Source organism: Helianthus annuus, chromosome 5, assembly GCF_002127325.2.
Source record: "Helianthus annuus cultivar XRQ/B chromosome 5, HanXRQr2.0-SUNRISE, whole genome shotgun sequence".
Taxonomy (NCBI): Eukaryota; Viridiplantae; Streptophyta; class Magnoliopsida; order Asterales; family Asteraceae; genus Helianthus; species Helianthus annuus.
In genome coordinates this window covers 132,755,928-132,767,989 of record NC_035437.2, presented here as the reverse complement: position 1 = coordinate 132,767,989, position 12,062 = coordinate 132,755,928, and positions in this window count along the sequence as shown.

Below are 12,062 nucleotides of genomic sequence, written 5' to 3'. Positions count from 1 at the left end.
GAATAGCCGCTCGGTCCTTACAACTCTAGAACTTGCCACGACGATACATTCCCGGTCCTTACCAACTTAAACCCAAGTAAGTAAATGATGGAGGCATTAGGACTAACCATTTTTCTTTTAAAACCATTATTTTTCATTTTTTTAACCTACCCAAAATCCCCTAGAAAACCCCTTTTGAGCCTAAACCTTTCATTTCATTACCCCAAAAAACCATTTTTACCCACCAAAAACCTTTTTCATTTTTTCACCCTTTATTTTAGTAACAAGCTCGGTTTTTCGTCAACTTGCCCTTTCATGTGACATCAAAAAAAAAAAAAAAAAAAAAAAAACAAACAAAAGCTATAAAAAGCTTGTTTGGAGAAATACTTCAAAAATAATAAGTCACCAAAAACAAGGTATTTTACGAAAACCGACGCTTGCTACGATTTTCGCCTTTTTACTAACCACTAACCAACCACCCACCTTTAAACCCAAGCCTTCACCCAAAAAGTCCTCTTGATATTTACAAAGGTAAAAAGTTAAAAAGGAGGAGGATTGATTGCTTGGCAAGCCTATGGAAAGACGTAAGTTCCGTGCCGCTCTCGAGTGATTCACTAAAATATACACCTTCGGCCGAGTGTTGAGTGATCTCCCGTGAGGTATGTGAACTTGTATATAAATGGAATTTTAATAAAACATGTTATGCCCGAATAAGTAAGTTATCTTGTGAAAAGTTCAAAATAAATCATAACGAATAGGATTGTAAATAACTAAAAATAAAACCTATAAAAACCTTGGATTCCCGACACTCTAGGACAAGCTAAAAAAAAAACTTCTCTTCTACCTATTCCATTTGGGAGTGTAAGCCACATTTAAAGAGTTTTGCTTGAGGACAAGCAAAAGTTCAAGTGTGGGGGTATTTGATGTGTGTAAAATGCAACATATAAAACACATCAATTAAGGCATAAAACTAACCCTTTTTAAGTACTAATGTTGGAAAAAGAGTGTTTTTGTCTTCCTTTTGTATTTTCAGGATGAAATGAGCTCAAAATCACAAAAGAAGCAAAAAGACCACTAATTCTACCATAAATACAAGAAAAGGAACAAAAGTGGACTGCCCGGACCCTCAACGGCACCTCCCAAGGCAAAAAGAAGGAAACAGAGTCTGAACACGCCCCGTGTCCAGCGAACACGGGGGCGTGCCCAGGAAGCAGCAGAAAAGACAAACCAGTAGAAGCTTCCATTGCCCACCACGGGGCCGTGTCCAGCGAGCACAGGGGCGTGGTGAAAGTAAAGCAGGCACATTAATTGTAATTCGCAATTACAATTAATGAGGAGAGAGAGTGTCAGGCGGGCACGGGGCCGTGTCCAGCGGACACGGGGCCGTGTCCAGCCTTCTGTTCAGCCTATAAATAGAGGAGCTTGGCTTCATTCTCTCTCATCCCTTGGCACACCACCTCTCTCACACTTCATCCACCACCCACCACCACCATAACACCATCATCCACCACCATCATCCATTGTCCATCATAGAGTGTGTGAGTCGTCTCGGGATCCAAGATTGATCGTAAGAGTTCTTGACAATCAAGGCCATGTTTGCCAAGTCTCTTACATCACTTGGTGAAGACAAGTGTTTAGTATAATACTTTTTATTTTTAATCTTTTGCACTTTTTATTTGGTTTTGTATTAATGACTTTAATAACTAGTTACTTGTGTTGAAGGTGATCTTTCCTTATCGTTTGTCCGTGGTGTCTTGGCGTTATTTTACTGTCTATATAAAATAAAAGATTTTCACCATTCATATCTCCACGGTCTATATGGAGGTATGTTGGCTACCTGGTCGGGGGTTAAGGGAACGGTTTGGTAAGGGTCTTGCCCTTGTTCAGCGTTTAGAGGTCCTGCTTGGGACCTGGGTCAAATTTAGTAGGATCTCCTTCAATGCCCATAGGTATTGGATGGCGGGGATCCAAACTCTTTGACCCCCTCATAAGTTAACTACTATTAATACTATAACCCGGCTATTTAGGACTGTATCCCTGCTGACTCAGACTACTTAGCCGAGGGTAACGTCACCGCCAGAAGCGGGGCCTACCATAATTTGCATTAATAACTTAATTCATTATCTTTCAATAATCCGACCCTTTAGGATTGTATCCTTGCTGACTCAAACTACTGGGTTGAGGGTAACGTCGCCTTCAAAAGAGGGGCCTACTACAATAACTAAGATAATCTCTTAAACAAGTGCAAAAGTGCGAAAATAATCAAAGGTTATACTAATACACGTGTCGGAACCAAGTGATTCATCTTGTCTATCTGTTTATATTTTATTTTTATTTTCAGCATTTTAGTTAGTTTTTATTTTTCTTAGTTTAAAACATTTTTCTAACCTTTTTGATTTGATTAGACGTTGAGGATAAACCGGTATTAAAAGCTCTTGTGTCCTTGGACGACCTCGGTATCTTACCAACACTATACTACGTCCACGATGGGTGCACTTGCCCATATGTGTGTTTAGTGTTAGTAAATATCGTGTTTTATAAATTTAAAACTTGGCTAAAAGTGTAAAAAGGGCTTAAATACTCATCAAAATAATATTACACTACACACGCATCAGTTTGTGTTATAAAAGGTGTGTATTTGTGTCTAAAGTCTGACAAAAGAGAGCATCTGCTGATGAATAAATGTCAGAAGATTCTAAGGTCTGCTATGGGTCAACAGATGTTAACGAACAACAAATAATATTCAATCTTAAAATGCTTAACAGAGGATTTGATCCTAACAGTGGTTGGGCTAATAATAGATGTTTGAATTACGACTGTTGAGTTACACCGATTGAAAAAAACTGTTTTTGAAACTTCTGCTTGCCTAAAAATACATCCACTATTAAAGGTTACCATTTGTTGTCATAATTTCTGTTTATGCTAATGACTGTTGATTTACTAAACTGCTGACTGTCATCTATTATGACAACAGAGGTTCTGACGTGGGCAGATGTTAGCTAAAAATAAAACAACTGCTGAAACTTATCATCTGTTCTCATAACTTCTGTTTATCTAACGACTGTTTGACTCACACTGTTCCCAACGACCAACAGAGGTTTCCAAACAACTGTCATCGGTTGGCGCAAGAGCTTCTCACGTGGACAGATCTTAGCCATCAAATATTTGTAATTACCGCCACGTCAGCATTCACTTCTTCTCTCTATATAAAAGCTGTTTCATCCCTAAATCGAGGTTCTACCACTACAGTCTTGAATTCAAAATTCTTAAAAAAACAGTTTCCAACATATTAAAAACCCTCCAATTTAAATCCTATTTCATCCCCAAATCACCTTCTTTTCCGATCATGTCTCTGAGCATCAAAAACCCAAAACTAGCAAAAATACCAGTTATCACTCAATAATTGACCTTTTAACGTCATCGAAATACAAATCAATTCTTACTGCTGATGCTCCGGTTCATAAAGAAACACTCCGACAATTTTGGTTTAATGCTGAAATAGAGGCTGAAGATAATAATCCAGTTGCCATCACATCTAAGGTCAAGGAAAGTGTGTTACGAATTTCTCCCTTTACAATTTCCACTACATTTGAATTGGACGACTTGGCAGGTAAGATCAAGTTTGAAAAATTTGAACTTCATACAGAGTTCATTGAAAGAGGGTATGATGCACAATTAAAGGAAGTTACTATCTACAAACGAAACTTCCCTCCGCCAATGAAATTTTTATTTCATACTCTTTTAATTTGTCTCTCAGCCAAGACCACCGCATTTAATGAGATACCTTTGAACATTCAGTATTTGGGTTATGCTATTTTAACAAAATTTGATTACAATTTATCAAAAGCACTATTTTCTGATTTGTTGAATAATGTGAAAAATGTGAAAAAAATGAAAAAAGGTGTTCGTAGTAATGCTTTTTTATTGTATCCCAGACTTCTAAGCTTCTACCTACGAAAACAAGTGTCACAAACAGATTTTGAATAAGGTGTAGCTTTTCAAATAAATAGTCTTACAAGTAAAACTTTTACTAAACTTATGGATAAAGAGTCAAAAGTTTCAACAACTGTAAAAAGGGAGATGAGCCTCTTTTAGATGCGACTGCATCAGTTGCTCAAACTTCTGTTGGTGAGCGAACTGCTCATGCTGATCATGACACCACAACCGGTGTTGTGAAATACACACCAGGAAAACGCAAAAAAAAGTTGTCACATCCAAAAAGTCCATCAAAACCAAACAAAATAAAAAGGTTCCTCTTGAAGATGAGATTCCAGAGGTTAATGCAGTGACAACACAAATGTCACTTGAAACCACTGCTGCTACATCTTCACAGTTATTGGAAAGATCTCAACCCATCCAAACTCCTCATGTATCGTCACAAAAGGATCATGTTGTAAGTACAGGGACACCACAACATGAAGTAGAGCTTTCATATGAGAGTATGTTTAAAAGTCCCTCTCCCAGGGCAATCACTCTTTCTACACCACAACCCTCAGCTCAAGTTCCATTAACAATATTACCTCTGTTAGAAGCAATTGAATTTCAGAAAGAAAACAGTTCCTCTAATGCACACATTACTGATAGTAGATCACAACAAATGACTGCGTCTGAACCAATTAAATCTTCTATTCTACAAACAGTTGAGGATGTTATCTCCGTTGAGTATTACGAAACTCTTGGTGGTAGTTTAAGTGGAGCAGCGACTACAACTGTTGAACCCATTGGTGATCAGTGGACAGTGGTTACATCATTAAGACTCTTTTGAAGGCAACTACTGATGAGGTTACAACTGTAATATCTGCTTCACTGGGAAGTCCCTAGAACGAAGAAAAAGGCGCATCTGTTTCTGATGATATGGAGACTTCTTCTATTATCAAAATAAAAACAATCACTATAGGTGGCAATTCAGATGATCCTATTAAAGTAGGTGATGAATTTACTTATAAGGATTTGACGTTTAGAGTATCTAACATTGAAACAGATGTTGCTGAAATGAAAGAATTGAATAAGCAGATGATAGAGCTTTTTAAAAGTCAACCTAGCAGACAGGAAATTGCTAATGAGCTTTGGAATTCTATGTAACCCATCTTTCAAGTTCAGAGGAATTTGGCTGAAAGTAACCGCAATTTTAGTTTGGAATTTATCAGAAATTTGGTTGATGCCAGGTATAAAGACACACAAGCAGACATTATGAACATTAAGGAACATCTGTTGGAACTTACTGGCTCCACTTCTACATCAATTTTTGAGAAAGATGATGATGATGATAATGATGCCAAAAAGGGGGAGAAAGATTCATTGAGAAAGTTGCCACCGGATTCAAAAGCTAATCCTACAGAAATTGTATTGCCTGCTTAACCTAAATCCCAACCTTCTCCAAAAAAAACCACTACAAAAGAAGGAGAAAATACCTTCCACACCATCATCACCCATTTTGTCAATAGATGTTGGGAACACAAAAGTATCAGCAGATGTTTACCAAACAGCTGTTGAGACACCAGTTGTTTCAGCAGAAGTTTCTCAAACATCTGCCATGATCATTTTTACTACACCAACCACAATCCAAGCATCTCCAACGTCACAAAGATTTCCCATACATTCATCTTCACTACCAAAACATTATCCTTCACCAGAAATCATCTCCACACGTAAGAGAAAAACTCATATCGATAGAATCACAAAAATGAACAATGATCCTCTGGTAAAGCCAACTCAATCTAATTGGAAGAAAGCCAAAACAGTGGATTCAGATGAGGTATTGAAGTTTAAAAGAATGAGAGCAGATCTTGTGGCTGCTGATTATGGTCCAGTTAGATCCATTGCCAGATGGTCTAAACTGAAAATTGTTGAGACCTACAAAAAGCTGGAAGAAGATAGAGCTGAACATTCAAATGTTCTTCAAAAGTCAGTGTATCCTACAACTTCTACTCTGTCTCCAAAAATCGGTACTCCAAAAAACCTTCTCTCGTCATCTGATTTGTCTGAATCAATTGTAAATTTAGTTAGCAGAACACAATCACCAAACTCATCTTCAATAATTCTTTGCCCAAGAAAACCAACTGATCCAAAAATATTAAAGTGGAAGTCATGTTCAAAAACCCAAGTATTGACTTTGATCAGATCAGATGGTAGTGTTGAAGAGATTAAAATGGATAGTGCATATAATCTGAATGCATACGATCTCCAAGATTTGTTGGACCTTCAACTTGAGAGGGATGATGAAGAAGACATGTTCTCCCTGGACTTTGAATTACAATTCAAAGAACAAATTAGGGAGATGTTGATGAGAAATAAAAATCAGTAATAAAGAAGGGTTTTCATATCATCTGTTGTATAGGGAGATTGTTGAATCAACATCAACATCTGTTACATTGTTTGCAGTAGTATATTTAATCAGATCACAACATGTAGCGAAGGACATGTTGCTGCATAACAAATTCTTGAATGAGGTTTGATGTGTGTTGTTTAGGTAGGTGATCGTATGTTCTTAGTTAATGTTTGTTAAAGTTAAGTTGTATTTGAATTTTATTAAGTTTGTTAGACATCTTTCATATGTACTCTCTTTTTTTAATAAGAAAATTGAAATAATCATATGTAACTGATGAATTTTATTAAGTTTGTTAGACAACCTTTAGACAACTTTTATTAAGTTTGTTAAATATCTTTTATATTTACTTATAGTTGTTTTTTAGCTATAATAGATAACACGTTTTGCTACAATATCAATACACATATCTATATGTTCTGTCAATATGTGTTATGCATGGTTTTTTAAGAAACGGCCCGTGTTTGCACAGGGGTCTTACCGCTAGTCTACCATAATAAAAGAAAACAAGTTTTGGGCACGTGTCATTTATTGAAGGTATCCTCAAATCTATACTTATCTTATGTTAACTAAATAAATAAATAATAAATTAATATTAAATCTTATCATACGTTAATAAAATATTATCCTCAAATCTAAATTGTTAATTTAATATATTTTTAAAACAAATACCTCTCTTTCCTACTTATCTTATATTAAATATATAAATAATAAATTAATATTAAATGTTATCCTAATTTATTAAAAATATAACTTTTTTATTATTTCATATACAAAATATATTTATTCAACAAGTCTAAAATGTGGGGTTTTGAAAAATATAACTTTTTAATTATTTACTATACAAAGTTACATTTATATTACCCGTGTAATACACGAAGTTTTTAAAGATATAGCTTTTTATCATTTGCTATGTAAAATTAGATTTATTCAACACGTATAATACAAGAGGTTTTTAAGGATATAATGTTTTTATTATTTGGTAGATTTTTCGACCCAACTATACACGGGTTTTTTAAAGATACAACGTTTTTAGTATTTAAGGATATAATGTTTTTATTATTTGGTAGATTTTTCGACCCAAGTATACATGGGTTTTTTAAAGATATGACGTTTTAGTATTTAATATACAAATTTACATTTATTTAATATGTGTAATACACATGGTTTTTAAAGATATAAATCTTTTTTAGATCTATTCAACACGTGTAACATACGGGGTTTTTAACGATGTAATTTTTTTATTATTTGGTAGATTTATTCAACCCGATTATACACGGCTTTTTTTAAAGATACGACGTTTTTAGTATTTAGTATACAAAATTACATTTATTTAATCTGTGTAACACACATGGTTTTAAAAGATATAACTTTTTTTATTATTTAATATATAAAATTACATTTATTTAACCCGTGCAATATACGAGGTTCATAAAAATATAACTTTTTATTATTTAATTTATAAAATTACATTTATTCAACCCGTGGAATACACGGGGTTCTAACCTAGTGAAAAGAATATAATAAAGTTTATGCGATTGAGTTGGGCCAATAATCACTATCTTGGATTAAAACCAATTCAACGTTGGTTTATTGGATAAAAAAAGAGTCCATTAAGAAAGGCCACATGAAGTCAAGGGGACTGGGGAATTTTGATCGCATACAGTGTGATACGCACAAAAAAAAGAAGATATACGGTTACAAGGAGGGCGATCACATTCAACATCACAGATTCATCAAATCCCAATGCCTTCAAGAGTGATCTCTGTCTAATCCGATAAATCATTGCATGTAACCCGCAGATAGGTTTATCTGATAGTTCTCATACAATTAAGAGATTAATTCAGGTTTTATCACAAACTTTGCAATTTCAATTTTAGGTTCCGGGTTTGTTATTTATTTGAATTACTTGTTATATTCCAATTATACTACAAAGATAAACCTATTTTAGGGTTCAATTTGGTCTTTGGTTGTGATTTCAAGTTTGAAAAATATTCTACAGTGAATATTTTTTGTTCTGTAGTTTTTGAATTAACCTAAATTCACATGTTCTAGAGATTAAGGTGCTGTTTGTTTTTGCAGACAAAAACTGTCTGCAGTCTGATTTCAGCTGATTTTATGTCTGCAATTGAAGATGTGGTCTGAAGGTTTGCAAGCTGAAAATATAATACTGTTTGTTTTATAAGTTGTATATAAGTTTAAAAAAAAAAACATAATACAACCACCACCACCACCTCCACCACCACTAGACTGCCCAAACCACCAGCACCACCACTCAAACCCGCCGAAAAAAAAAGAATATGGCCAGAAAAAAAATAACAACTTCAATATCCACTAATCTTCCAAACCCACAAAAAAAAATCAAACAAATTTCAAAACTTTATCTTATCAAACTCAAACACAGATCCAATATCAATAAACCCAATATCCAAATTCCCAAAATCCCCCATAAAAAAAAAACCCTTAACTTTTAAAATCAAACAATATCATAAACTAGATCAAGAATAATAACAATGATTAATAACTATAATTCCAAAAAACAAGAAATAACCTGAATAATGCCTTTGACCCTCCAGACCCCATGCTTCATGGCAACGATATCTCCAAGATTTGCAATAAAGAGAGTTTGCTGATATATTACTCCAACTAAGCAACACGATCCAACGATTGCAATGCTAGGGCGTGCATTAAATGACTCAATACAAGAGCAGTGAATCCATCCTCTGTTTGAAGAAACGCCCTTCTTATCATCTTCGGGGTCACGACACAGTAATGCTCGGCAGATATTGCTGCATAAACAAAATCGTTTTTCCGGCCAAATACCTTTTTCCGGCCAGATTCGTTTTTCCGGAGGGTTTGAGTGGTCGTTGCTGGGGTGGTGGTTGTTTGCGCGGTGAATTGTGGATGTGGTGGTGGGTTGAAGGTGATGGTGGAGGTGGGTTGAAGGTGTAGGTGGTGGTGGTGCTGGGTTTTAAAGAGGGAGAGAGAGAGGAGGAAGATTTGAAGATCTGATGGGTTGTGAAGATGTTAGATGTTAGCTTTTTTTAAGCTAATAAAAGCATTTTTCAGATCTTCTTTTTTTTTAAAAAAAAAAAACAAACAGTCTTCAAGGTCTTATGTCTGCCCGCCTGCAGACATAAGCTCCTTTCAGACGTTTTAAGCAAAAACAAACAGCCTCTTAAAGTTTGTTTAAGCTAATTTGGGTTTGTTTATCTTGATTTCAAAATTTTTTTATTATAGAAATCTAGTTTGTTCAAAATCGAATTGAAGTACGGTGTACTGTATTATTTTCATGGCATGAGGATTTCAAAACTAATCAAATTTTACATATGCTTTGAATTTTGGGAATAGTGCTTTGACCATCGATACAAATTTGCAAAATTCCTTTAGTCATGAAATTTGTTATCATCTGCTACGACTAGATATAATTGGTGGATTGATTTGATAAATTAATTAAAGGGTGGTTGGAGAATTAATCTGATGAATTGGAAATCATTTAATTAATTTAAAATGGGTTTGTCAAATAATGTAGAAGGCTAGTGTACTTTATTGTTTGATTACTATTGAATTTCAAAGTTATCTGGTTCAAAATGGTTGAACATGATGAGAAAACTCGAAAGTTAAACAAGGGTAAGGGTGATAAAATAAAGTTTAACTGGGATGATAATAACTTCAACAAGAAACCAAAAGAGGGTTGTTGAAGATGTGGAAAACCGGGGCATTTCAAGAAAGATTGTTGTGTAAAGATTACGAGTGGAAACAAAGCTAACATAGCGGATCCAAGTGGGTCGAAAGATCCAAATGCTCCACAAGGTACGCTTACTAATTCCACTTCAAGTTTGACAAAACCTATGAGTTTTGTAATTGATTCACTTAGTTATTCGGGACATGTTAATTATTTGCAAAACACAAAAAATGGATTTGATTCAAAGAACCAAAATTTGTTTTGTGATTTTTATAAACAAATAAAAGGTAATGGTTTTGAATCAAACAAATTTAATACAAAAGTGCGGCCCGTTGGTTGTGGTGGTACACACATGGGGCAATTGGACCAAATTACTAGAAGTGTACAAGTCAGAAAAATCCATCTTGGTGTGAAATAAATGAAACTCGGTCTTTGGGTTTGTTATTGGACTCAAAAAGTCTAATGGGTTATAAACATAATTCGGTTGAGAATTGTGTATCATTTATTTCTGAATCCTTTTATGTACAGGATGATATGCTTGCACGGTGGGTAGAATCAGGTGCTACGAGTCACATTTGCAAGGATCTCAAATGGTTTGAGGAATTTGAACCACTTGAAGATGGATCTGTACTAAGGATTGGAAATGTTGCAAACGAGCCCATCAAAGGAGTTGGAAAAGTTAGACTTGTATTTACTTCTGAAAAACATCTATTATTAGATAATTTGTTGTATGTACCAGGGATTTAAAAAACCTCTTATTTGGAATTGTGCTAAACAGTTGTAGTTATAAACAAGTCATTGATTCGGATAAGTTTATCTTGTCTCGACATGGAACCTTTGTTGGATTTGGATATTTATGTAATGGCATGTTTATGCTTAATATTAATGTCTCGTTTGCTATTGAATCTATTATGGGTGGCATCCAATGTTTTTAAAACCGGATCCGGAGCCTTTACCAGGCCGGTTCAGTACATCAGACCGTTTCAGCATTAACCCGGCGGTCGGGCCGGGGGCCGGGCGGTTGGGCCGGCGTCATCGCGTAGGTTCGGGCCGGTCAAGGTTTTTTAAAAAAACTCAAAACAAGTTACACGCCTCTATCTTCACTCTCTGCTGTATACGTGTCCTTCCATTACATCTTCATCATCATCCTTCCATTACATCATGAGGGATGGGTAACTGGCAAGAGCTTGAAGAGGATAGATAGATACCCAATGTTGCAGAAGATCATCCAAAAATTGAACAGATTTATGAAGGGTAATTAACGGGAATAAAAATATTAAAGATGTTGAATTTGTAGAAGCTGATAGATAGATACCAGATGATGGATGGGTCTAGCAAGAGCTTGAAGATGATAGATGGATACCTAATGTTGCAGAGAGAGTAAGAGAGAGAGTGTTTTGGGAACCTAAAATATCTTTTTGGGTGATCTTATAGAGTTATAGAGTTATGATAAGTAGAAAAAGTGAAAAATAATTAATGGTTCTTTAATTAAAATGCCTTTTTTATATATAGTTTTATATAATTTATGATGTAATCCGGGTCTTAAATCCGGTCGAACCGTTTGACCCCGTAAGGCGACCGGGTCAACTTCCGATCTGGTTCTGAAAACATTGGTGGCATCTATATCTTCTAGTAATGTTGAGAATGATTCACGTTTATGGCATGCTAGATTAGGTCATGTTAATTATTGTAGGATGAAAGATATGTCTAAAATTAGCCTAATACCTGCCTTTGAAATGCAAAACTGTAGTAAATGTCATACTTGCAAGTTGACTAAAATTATTAGGAAATCGTTTAAAGATGTTAAAAGGGATGCTAAGGTATTAGAATTAATTCATTCTGATTTATGTGACTTTCATAGTACGCGCTCACTTGGAAATAAAAAGTATGTGGTTACTTTTATTGATGATGCCACTAGATTTTGTTATGTTTATTTGTTGCATTCAAAGGATGAAGCTCTTGATAAATTCAAAATTTATAAACAAGAGGTAGAGCGACATCAAAGTTGTTTGATAAAAAACCTTCGTACTGATAGAGGTGGAGGGTATTATAATCCAGTTTATTTTCAGTCTA